General features: G+C 36.4%; 1 pseudogene; it reads left to right on the forward strand.

Annotated features, from left to right (window-relative positions):
• The first annotated feature begins 9,586 nt into the window (after window positions 1-9,586).
• On the forward strand, window positions 9,587-10,667 carry LOC133758759 (histone H2A.Z-like; annotated as a pseudogene).
• The last annotated feature ends 1,718 nt before the right edge of the window (window positions 10,668-12,385 follow it).

The raw sequence follows: 12,385 nt of genomic DNA on the forward strand, positions 1-12,385 counted from the left end.
TTATTGAATGGGGAAAAGCTGGGAGAATTTTCACTAAGATTTGGAAGCAGACAAGGATGCCCATTCTCACTACTGTTATTCAATACAATTCTGGAAGTTTAGCCAGAGGCATTAGCCAAGAAAAAGAAACCAAAGGAATACAAATTGGAAAGGAGGAAGTCAAATTCTCCCTGTTGTAAATGACATGATCCTTTATATGGGTGAGCCAAAAGACTCCACTAAGAAACTATTAGAACTCATAACACAATTTGTCAAAGTTACAGGATACAAAGTCAACATACACACACACACACACACACGTAACATTCTTATAGACCAACAATGCTCACACTGAGAATGAATCTGCAAGAACAGTGCCATTTACAGTAGCTACAAAAATTTTAAATATCTTGGGATAAATTTAACCAAGGATATAAAATATTTCTACAAAGAAAATTACAAAAAATAAAAGAAATGAAAAATATAGAAAAATGGAAAAATCATACATGTTCATGGTTCACAGATTAATAATATCGTTAAAATGTCCCCAGTGCCCAAAGCAGTTTTAGATTCAGTGCAATCCCAATCCTAGAACATTCTTCAGAGAACTAGAAAAAACAATCCTAAAGTTCATATGGAAACATAAGAGACCCTGAAAGCCAAAGTAATCTTAAACAATAAAAAGATTATTGCCGGCACCGTGGCTTAACAGGCTAATCCTCTGCCTTGCGGCGCCGGCACACCGGGTTCTAGTCCCAGTTGGGGCGCCGGATTCTATCCCGGTTGCCCCTCTTCCAGGCCAGCTCTCTGCTATGGCCCAGGAAGGCAGTGGAGGATGGCCCAAGTCCTTGGGCCCTGCACCTGCATGGGAGACCGGGAGAAGCACCTGGCTTCTGGCTTCGGATCAGCACGATGCACCAGCCGCAGTGGCCATTGGAGGGTGAACCAACGGAAAAAGGAAGACCTTTCTCTCTGTCTCTCTCTCTCACTATCCACTCTGCCTGTCAAAAACAAAACAAAACAAAACAAACAAACAAAAAAAAACAATAAAAAGAAAGCAGAGGTATACCAACACCAGATTTATAAACATACTATAGGACTGTCTTTATTAAAAAAAAAAAAAAAAAAAAAAAAACTCTGGTATGGGCAAAAAAAAAAAAAAGACACGTAGACCAATAAAACAGAATTGAAAATCTAGAAATTAATCCATGCATCTACAACCAATCAATCTTTGACAAGCAAGGTAATATCACTTTCTGGAGAAAGAACAGTCACTTCAACGAATGATGTGGGATTCTGATTCCAACATGCCGAAATCTGAAAACCAAAACAATAACGTCACACCCTATACAAAAATCAACTTACAATGGATCAGCAATCTAAACATCAGACACAAAGCCATTAAATTAATAGAGGAAAACATAAGGGAAATGCTGCAGAACAGTGGTCTATACAGAGATTTCTTACTAAGATGCCAGAACAGGCAATAAAAGTGAAATGGACAAATGAGATCACATAAATCTAAGAAACTTTTCCACATCAAAGGAAACGATTAACAAGCTAAAAGGGCAACCTACAGAATGGGATAAGTATTTTCAAACAATGCATAAAGGATTAATATCCAAAATATATAAGGAGCTCAAGAAACTCAACAACAAGACAAATAATCAAATTAAGAAATTAGCAAAGGGCCAGCGCCGTGGCTCAGTAGGCTAATCCTCCGCCTTGCGGCGCCGGCACACCGGGTTCTAGTCCCGGTCGGGGCACCGATCCTGTCCCAGTTGCCCCTCTTCCAGGCCAGCTCTCTGCTGTGGCCAGGGACTGCAGTGGAGGATGGCCCAAGTGCTTGGGCCCTGCACCCCATGGGAGACCAGGAGAAGCACCTGGCTCCTGCCATTGGAACAGCGCGGTGCGCCGGATGCAGCGCGCCTACCGCGGCAGCCATTGGAGGGTGAACCAACGGCAAAAAGGAAGACCTTTCTCTCTGTCTCCCTCTACTGTCCACTCTGCCTGTTTAAAAAAAAAAAATTAGCAAAGGATATGAACAGGTATTTTTCAAAGGATGAAATATGAATGGTCAACAAACACAAAAAAATTGTTCTTGATCACTAGCAATCAGGGAAATGCAAATAAAAACCAAAATGAGGTATTACCTCACACCAGTGAAGAGTTTTAAATAATTGTATATACAATGCAATACTAATCATTCTTTAGAACAAATAATCCTGTCCTCTGTCACAATAAGGGATGGGAATAGAAGATATCCATTAACTAAGTCCAGAAAGATTGACACTACCCAATTTCACTCATATATGGAATAGAAAATAACTATTGCAGGGAAGTCATATAAATCAGTGGATAAGACGCTGCTTGTTATGCCCAAGCTCCATTTCAAACTGTATGAGATCAAATCCAAGCTCTGCTGTCCATTCCAGCTTCCTGCTAACATACACTCTGGGAGGCAGAAGTGATGGCACAAGTGCTTGGGTCCCTACTACCATGCAGGAGATCTGGATTGAGCTCCTGGCTCCTGTTTTCAGCTTGACTCAGCCCTGACTGTTGTTAGCATTTGAGGAGTGAACCAGCAATGATACATTGATCATGCTTGCTTGCTTGCTTGCTTGCTTGCATTTTTCTTTCTACCTTTTCCTTCCTTCCTTCCTTCTTCTTCCCTTCCCTTCCCTTCCCTTCCCTTCCCTTCCCTTCCCTTTTTCCTTCCTTCTCTCTCTCTCTCTCCCTCCCTCTCTGTGTGTGTATGTGTGTCTCTATCTCACATAAAATAAATGAACAGATTTTAAAAAGTTTCTGTAATATAAGTTGAGAGTAAAATAGTGATACCATAGATGGGAAAATTGGGTCAATGGATATTTTGTTATAGGTAGCCAGGAAGAGTCAGTTCTTGTGTTCTAGGACACAGTGAGTTGAATATCAGTATAGTAACAATGAATCCATTGTATATCTCAAAGTAGAAGATGGAAATTTGAAGGCACTCCCCATAAAGAAATGATAAAAGTTTAGAGTGATTAATATGACAATTATTGAGTTGATCTTTACTCAACACATACAAGACCCCAAACATCAACTATACCTCATATATATATATGCTAATATCAACTAAGAATTGAAATAAATATGAAACCATTTACTATTTGAAAATTTATTTAACTTTATGAATAATTGATGCTATTAATCAGGAAAAATATGTATTTTGTACATTTTTCATATTGAAAAATATGAAAATGCCTAGAGAGTACTCAGAAGTCTGGAAAAAGTTCAATAGTTAGATGATAATATTTAACCAATGGATAGTTATTTTTACACTAGTGCATTTCATCAAAGAAAGCGAGAGATGATATTTAACTACAAACCTGCTTCCCAAAAGACATATTTATAGAAGTTATTCCTATAATTTGGTATCACATTTTCTGGTGTACTACATGCATAGTACCTATAAATTAGTGTTCTCCAGAGATCTGGTGTTTTTCAAATATGTAGAACACTGAGAAGAAATTCTATCCTGCTGTCTTGTTTGGAAAGCCACTTTACAGATTTCCTTCCCCATCCCTCTTCCCTCTGGCTGTGCCCATCTTTTAAATTCACCAGGGAATTTGGGCTAAAGAGGATGTGTCAATATAACTTTGGGATGAAAAGTACTCATAAACTGCGTTTATGTACAATACCATAAAAATTAAATTCTCTCCTCACCAAATAATAATTGACTACCACATAAGGAATACTCTGATATATTCATTAATATGGCTTTGTCTCATTCATAGCAAACATTCTAAATGCCAAGAGAGATACAAAAGTGTCTAAATATTCTGATCTGAACATCTCCAGCGAGGTTATTTCACTGACTGAAGTATGCGGTCTCAATTGCCAGTCCCTCTGTTGTGCCTTCTCCCGATGACATAAGGAAACTTCTGACAAGAGACGAAACATTTCTGCCAGCTGAGGTGACATTGTGTTCATTCAATAACGATACAAGGCCCTAAGGTCCTTTAGCAAGAAAGATAACAAAGAAATCCTCATTAACTAACTGAGCAAGAATGAAGGTCATCCCACAGAGACGATGTCATGTATACACGTCACCTAGAACATTTGTTCTTCATTAAAGCTGCAAGCCCAGGCTGGGCTATCATCTAAGAGCATTTTAATACCCTGTCCTCTGTCAGAAATAATGGTTGGGGTATTTGTTTCCTCTGTAATATACTTAAGAGGGCATTTTATGATCATTTACCTTCATATCAATGGATTCAAATAATGTTTTAGGACATAATGTGATTAGATTTAATATTGGTAATAACAGCTTGGATTTCTCAGATGAAATAAATGAGGTCTGTAGTCATCTATTCTAAGGAGCTCATTATACAAGTTCACGATCCTACTATTATTCTTAGTGGTGATATTGTGCAAAGAACTGGTTTACCAACAGGTTTGATTTTAAAAACATTTATTTATATGGAGAAAGCCCTCTAAGTCATTCTATCTGCAAAAGATCCTCTTATTTGGCAATTTAATTTAATTATACAGTAAACATATATTTCCAATTTGCTACTAATTAAGTCTAGAGTGTTCTCTTTATTAAATAGAAAACAATAAAAGTAGACTTACACTCTAAAGAATGTTGCAGGAATAACATTTAAAAATAGTTTCTTTTGTCAGGATTATTTGGCAGTTATACCTTATTTCTACAAGCTGAGATGACATTATCTTCAACAATAGTACAAAATTTTGAAGTTTTTAGTGAGAAATATTATTTTACTATAAATATGAAGGTTATTAGATATTTCTTTTTATTGGAACATATACTTTTATCAGTTCTCAATAATTTTTAAAAGATTTATTTATTTAATTGAAAAATCAGAGTTATAGCAGAGAGGGAGAGACAGAGAGCAGAGAGATCCTTATCCACTGGTTTACTCCTCAAATGGTCATAATACCTAGGGCTGGGTGAGGCTGAAGCTAGGAGCCAGGAAGCCATCCTGGTCTCCACATGTGTGGCAGAGTCATGTACACAGGGACCATTGTCTGCAACCTTCCTAGATATATTGGTAGGAAGCTGACTGTGAAGTGGTATAGGCAAGACTTGAATAAATCCTCTGGTAAGAGAATTGAGAGTTCTAAGTGACAGCCAAATCTACTATGCCACAATTCTTGTCCTAGTCAATTTTAATAATAAAATATTAAGAAAATCCCTAAATGTTTTCCAAAATGTGTGTATATTAAATTGAATTTGATAACTTAAAAAAGTCTAATAAAATTTATGTGAAATCCATCTTACGTGAAAAATCCAAAATTATCTGAGTATGTCAGAATCATGTAATTACAGGTTGTATTGTTACCCATAACAGTCACCAATGACCCATTGACAGGTGAATGGAAATCTCTCCATTGTCAAAATTTATTTTATACTACATTTATCTGGTTCTAAATTCCATTTAAAATACAAAAATTCTCCAGAATATCCTCTCACAAAATATGTGTCCAGGATCGAACATGGATAATATTTACAAAAGAAAACCATATAGACAGATAGAGACATGCTTGGTTATCTATAGATTGATTATCTATTGATTTATACAAATCCTTTCAAAGAAGATAGCTTTTTACTCTTGCTACATCATTGATAGTCATTTTTAGGAAAATACTTGGAGAATGGTAAAGTTGATATCCTTAATTTATTCTGCTGTAAACAGTGATTTAGGGAAAAATTAACTCTATCAGTTTGTAAGCATTTCCTTGATATAAAACTATTGAGCTTCTCCTTTCCTGTTGCAGAAAGAAAAGGCCAAGCCCTGAGGCACAGTCTTCCAATGCATATATCAAGCTGCATGTCTAATGAAAGGCAATGAAATAGGTCCATCTGCTGCAGTTTTCCATTGAACTCCACTGCCTGTGATGCTATTTGCAAGTCAATGGTAAAGCCAGACTCATTTCACTTTTCTGCATCATATGTTTGAATATATCCGCTGATAGATGAATAGGGACAGGATATAACCATATGTGGTAAAAGCGTTGCTTGGCATTTACACTTCTTTCCTTTTATACTAAATAGTGGTTATTTGAGAATTTACTTAAAAATGATTGGTTACCTCAACTTACTATGTAATTGCTTAATTCTATCATTTTATGGAAAAGATATGAAGGTTAAAAAGAGAACCCAAAATCAAAGTAGACCTTTGCTCTGCCATTGCTATCATTCAGGCTTATCATAAAAGTGTGTTGGGCTATTTAAGAAATGTTTTAGTGAAAATTATCCATGTTTATGCATTTACATATTATTTTAATAATATCACCATTTAATTCAAAAGAGAAACATAAACATTACAACATTACTTCATTTTGTGATTTGTCTTCTAATCTGTATCTCCAAAGAAATGTTTTAGACCAAATCTTATGCAGTATTAAAACATTAATTCATCTCAACTTTCTTCCCTATGAAAGCTTCATTTGCATGGATTATAAATGTTCATATCTGAAAATCTTGCATCAAATTATGCTTTTATGTTTTGTCTATTTTCACTATTAGCATTCCTCTTTTCCAAGCAAGCTTGAAGACTGTGCCTCAAATAGCTCTATTTCATTTAAATATGAAAATGTCTTTTCCTTACCCAACAAACAGCAAATTCAATTTGTATGAGTACTTTCATCTCTCTGTCTCTGTGTATCTCTCTCTCTCTCTCTCTCTCTTTTCTCATACTCCTTCATGGTACACCAGGCTCACTAACCATCTTATAACTCAGGTGACCTGATACTTGTATTCTTTTCTGAGAAACTACTGTTTCCAGGCAGCTTCCTCTTCTATATTATGTGTTGCTGATTTTTCACCTTTCCTATTGTAAAATCTATCATTTGAACCAGGGAGTTTTCTATGACATCCAATGCTCTAAAGGATGTCACCTAGTCATCACTAAATTCTCAATATTTACCAAAAACATAAGCTTGTCCATATCATAGCTTATAATTTGGTGATTTTGTTCTAATGCCATTCTTGTTCATAGACCTAAAGATTCGGCACAGATATGCAAGCATCTCCAAGGGAAGGCGACTGACATTTTCAGTTATTAGTTGAGTCTTCCACTTTTAAAGATTTATTTATTTGAAAGCAAAAGTGACAGAAACACATACACACACAGGTGCACACAGAGAGAGAAAGAGAAAAAGAGAGAAAGAGAGAGTGAAAGAGAGAAAGAGAGAGAGAGAGAGGAGAGATCTTGCATCTATTGGTTTACTCCCCAGATGGCTTTCATTCCCAGATGACTGGAGCCAGGAATTCCAATCCAGGTTCCCCAAGTGGAAAGCAGGAACTCAAGTACATGAGCCAGTCTCTGCTGCTTCCCAGGTGCATTAGCAAGGAGCTGACCAGAAAGGGAGTGTCCTGGACTCAAACCAGCACTCCAATATGGGATGAAAGTATCCTAAGCTGTAGCTTAACCTATTGTGCCACAAAATCTGTCTTTTTTTCTCTTCTTCATCTTCTCCTTGCTCTTCTTTTCTTCACCTTCACTACCCTCCACTTTCATGGACATTTCTTTAAGTCTTTATCTTGAAAAATTATTATGGATAATGAAATGGCAAAAGGAAATTTTCCTTTTTTTCACAGTTATCTCAACAAACGCTTGTATATTTACTGCATTACTACAAATCCAAAAACTGATACACACAATTGCATGAGTTTTAAAATAAAAAAGTATTATTTAATAACAGTTATTTAATAACCAAGTAACAAAGTTTTAAACACTAAAAGAATCATGTAAGCATAGTTATGACTCTTATTTAAAGTTGCTAGCTTTTAAAAAAATTAGATGAATTTATTACTACATTAGATTCTCGGGGTCATAGCAAATGTATGATAATTACTACAACACAATTCTCAATTCTCACACTAATGTGGCATTGATACAAATAAAACAGATCAAAAGTTCTCAACAAAATACCAGTAAAACCAAATCTAAAACCAAAAAGATCATATTTATGATTGATTGGGATTTATCCCAGAGATGCAAGGGCGGTTCAAGATCTGCAAATCAAATAAGCATCATAAATCACATCAACAGAGTGAAGAAGAAAAACCATATGGTCATCTCAATAGATGTGGAGAAAACATCTGATAAAATTCAACATCACTTAATGATAAAAACCCTGTATAAATTAGGTATAGAGGGAACATGTATCAAATTATAAAGACTACATATGACAAACCAACAGCCAATATCATACTGAATTGGAAAAAGCTGAAAACATTTACCTTCAATAATGGAACCAGATAAGGATGTCTACTTTTACCACTTTTGCTCTTATTCAATATACTAATGAAATTATTATAAAGAGCAATTAGGGAGGAGAAAGAAATAAGGGGCATCAAAATTGGAGAGGAGAAATCAAAATATCCATATTTGCAAATGGCATGATATAGCACATGGAAAAACCTAAACATTCCACCGAAAATGCTGTTAGAAATGATAGACCAAATCAGTAATGTTTCCGGTTACAAAACAGTCTAAAAAACAGTAGCTTTGTAAATACTAATTACGAACTCACTGAAAGAGAAATCAAGAAAGAAATCCCATTCACGGGGCTGGCACCAAGGCGCACTAGGTAAATCCTCCGCCTGTAGTGCCTGCATCCCATAAGGTTTCTGTTTCTGGTCCCGGTTGCTCCACTTCCGGTCCAGCTCTTTGCTGTGGCCTGGGATAGCAAAGGAGGATGGCCCAAGTGCTTGGGCCCCTGTACTCTTCCTGCATAGGACCAGGAAGAGGCACCTGGCTCCTGGCTTCAGATCGGCACAGCTCCAGCTGCAGCGGCCATTTAGGGAGTGAACCAACGGAAGGAAGATCTTTCTCTCTGTCTCTTTCTCTCTCACTGTCTGTAACTCTACCAGTCAAATAAATAAATAAATAAATAAAAGAAATCCCACTCACAATAAATTCAAATATTTAGGAAAAATATAATCAAGGAAGTGAAATATCTCTACAATGAAAATTATAAATATTTATGAAAGAAATCAGCAAGAACATATACAAAACACGGAAAGATATCCCTGTCTCATGGATTTGAAGAATGAATATCATTAAAATATCTATACTACCTAAAGCAATCTATAGATTCATTGAAATTCCTATCACTATATCAATGGCATTCTTTATTGAATTAGAAAAAAACAATTCTAAATTCATACAGAATTTCACACTTCCAGAATAAGCTAAGTGATACTTAGCAAATAAAATAAAATAAAATAAAAAATAAATCAAGCTGGAAGCAATACAGTACCTAACTTCAAAGCATACTACAAATCTGTCATAATTAAAACAGCATGGTACTGGCATACAGACAGCCACATCAATCAGTGGAACAGAGTAGAGAGCTCAGAAACTAGTCTACTTACATACACCCAACTAATTTTTGACAAAAGTGCCCAGACCATACATTCAAGACAGGATGATCTCTTAAATAGATGGTGCTGGCAAAACTAGCTGTGAATCTGTAGAAGAATGAAATTGGAGCCATACCTCTCATCATATACAAAAATCAAGTCAAAGCGCAGTTTGAATTGTGGTGCGACAGAGGAATAGGTGGTGGGATCTCGCTGTGTGTCTGACTAGCCCTTTCTCTGCCTTGCTTGTTTGAGCTTCTGCAGAATTCGAAATGGCTGGTGGTAAAGCTGCGAAGGACTCCGGAATGGCCAAAACAAAGGTGGTTTCCAGCCGGTGCCGCGGCTCACTCACTAGGCTAATCCTCCGCCTTGCGGCGCCAGAACACCGGGTTCTAGTCCCGGTCGGGGCACCGATCCTGTCCCGGTTGCCCCTCTTCCAGGCCAGCTCTCTGCTGTGGCCAGGGAGTGCAGTGGAGGATGGCCCAAGTGCTTGGGCCCTGCACCCCATGGGAGACCAGAAGCACCTGGCTCCCGCCTTCAGATCAGCGCGGTGTGCCGGCCGTGGTGGCCATTGGAGGGTGAACCAAAGGCAAAAGGAAGACCTTTCTCTCTCTGTCTCTCTCTCACTGTCCACTCTGCCTGTCAAAAAAATAAAATAAATAAAATAAAATAAAAAAGGTTGTTTCCAGCTCGCAGAGAGCCAGCTTGCAGTTCCCGGTGGGCCGCATTCACAGACCCTGAAATCTAGGACGACCAGCCACGGACATATGGGCATGACTGCCGCTGTGTACAGCGCTGCCATCCTGGAGTACCTCACCGCAGAGGTACTTGAACTGGCAAGAAAGGCATCAAAAGACTTAAAGGTAAAGTCATTACCCCAATTAGGGTTTTGATTGAGTTGACTGTTTTTAAAAAACTGTTTGGATTTTAATTGTGATGCAGAATTTATAGTAACTAACATTTGATTTTGTACAGACATTATTTCCACTCAGGTGGATAAGCTCAATAAAGGTCATCTCCCAAATTTAAAAAAAAAAAAATCAAGTCAAAATACATCAAAGATCTAATTTTAAGATGTGAAAACACAAAGTTGCTGGAAGAAAATGTACAGAAACCACTTCAAGATTGGCGTAAGTGATTTCTTGGATAACTCCCTCAAAGCACAGGCAACAAAGCAAAATTAGACAAATGGGATTATATCAAAGGCAAATGGAATTTTTCTATAAAATAATGTTGCTTGTAGATGCTCATCACAGTATCAACATTTCATGTGGGCCATGCAACAATCGGCAGTAGTACTGTGATTCTCTAAAGCCTGCTAGAAATGAGAATTTCAGAGACCACCCAGACCTAATGAATTAGAATTTTGATTTTTAAAAAAAATTGTCGATAATATTTTATGCACATTAAATTTTGATAAGCACTGATCTAAATTCATTAGGTCAAGGTTATGCTTAGAATGAGATAATATAACACTATTCTTAAAAACGTCTCTGATTTCAGACTCAGTAGCTATACTACACAATATGAAAAACATGGTATTTGGTTTCTGAATGCAAAATGTACAGGCTATTCAGTGCACAGATCCAGAACAAACATTTTCATTCCAAGATTAAGGACGTAGTATAATAAATAAGTGTTAACCATGAGGCAAGCATGCAGAATCAGGTCCCGTATTTTGTAACATATAGTCTCTCCCATTATTAAGCTAAGAAATCTGGTGAGGAGAAACACAGATTAACTTACAATCTCCTATATTATGATATGATAATGCAAATTACTGAGTTGGAAGTACAGCAAATGATTGAACAGAGTAATGGTAAAATATCCTGGACTTTTAGAGTTACAGAAGGCTTCCTAAAGGAAGGGACAAGTAATCTGAGAATAGAAAGAGGAAGTCAGTCTGTAAAGAAAGAGGGTAAGAAAAGATGTTTCAGGCAGAAAAAAGCACATGAAAATGATGATAGATTAATCTCACTAGTAATGCTTGGATATTACAAATATGTATCCCTGTACAACTTGCAAGCTCTTGAGAGGTAAGTGGAAGCTAAGTGTGGGAATAAGGACAAAGGTCACACTTTGCATATCTGTTTAGAATCTCAGACAATTGCTCCTCTCTTCTGGGACTAGCTTAAGTAGACTTTTAGGATAGTATAACTTACTATGCAAATTAAGAATTAACCTCTTTTTAGAAAAGAAAAACTCTTTCCTAATGACCACACATTTGTTCCTTTCTTTAATTTTAAAATATTTATTTAGTGGTCTCAACATTGGCTTACTTGTTTTGGTGTTCACATAAATATATCTGTATAAATTAATATTTTGGAATGGTATATTTAATATCCAAGCACTTAAAAGAGCTTAAGCAAAAAATATATTTTGATATAATCAGTTTCTTATAAGTAAATTTTCTAATATAGTATTTCTTCAATATGGACTTTTACTGGAATATATAAATAATAGACAATAGTCAGAATTGTATGACTGCTAGAAGAACATACCAGTAACCTCTGTCATGAACCTTTAGGTATAATATTTCCCTAAATTTAAATGTTATATGTATATATTTTATAAAGAGTTATTTTATTAAATTGAAAGGCAGAGTTACAGAATGAGAAGGAGAGACAGAGACAAGATGGAAATCTTCCATCCACTGGTTTACTCCCCAAATGGCTGTAATGGCCAGGCTTGGGCAGGCAGAAGCCGGTAGCTAGCTAGCAGCTTCTTCTAAGTCTCCCATAATGGATTACAGAGGCCGTCCTCAGCAGCTTTCCCAGAAGCAGTAGGGATGTAGATCAAAAGTGGAAAAGCCAGGATTTGAACTGGTAACCATATGGGATGCCGACATTGCAGGTGATGGCCTAGCCTACTATACTAGAATGCCAGCCCGAAAAAAAATATATATATATATATATTTATATATATATATATATAAATGGTATATCCCTATATTTGTTTAATCATTATTCTTAAATTCATTATAAATGATATATGATATATGCAATTTGGTAAATATTTTACAATAAAACA

The sequence above is a fragment of the Lepus europaeus genome, chromosome 4 (assembly GCF_033115175.1).
Source record: "Lepus europaeus isolate LE1 chromosome 4, mLepTim1.pri, whole genome shotgun sequence".
Taxonomy (NCBI): Eukaryota; Metazoa; Chordata; class Mammalia; order Lagomorpha; family Leporidae; genus Lepus; species Lepus europaeus.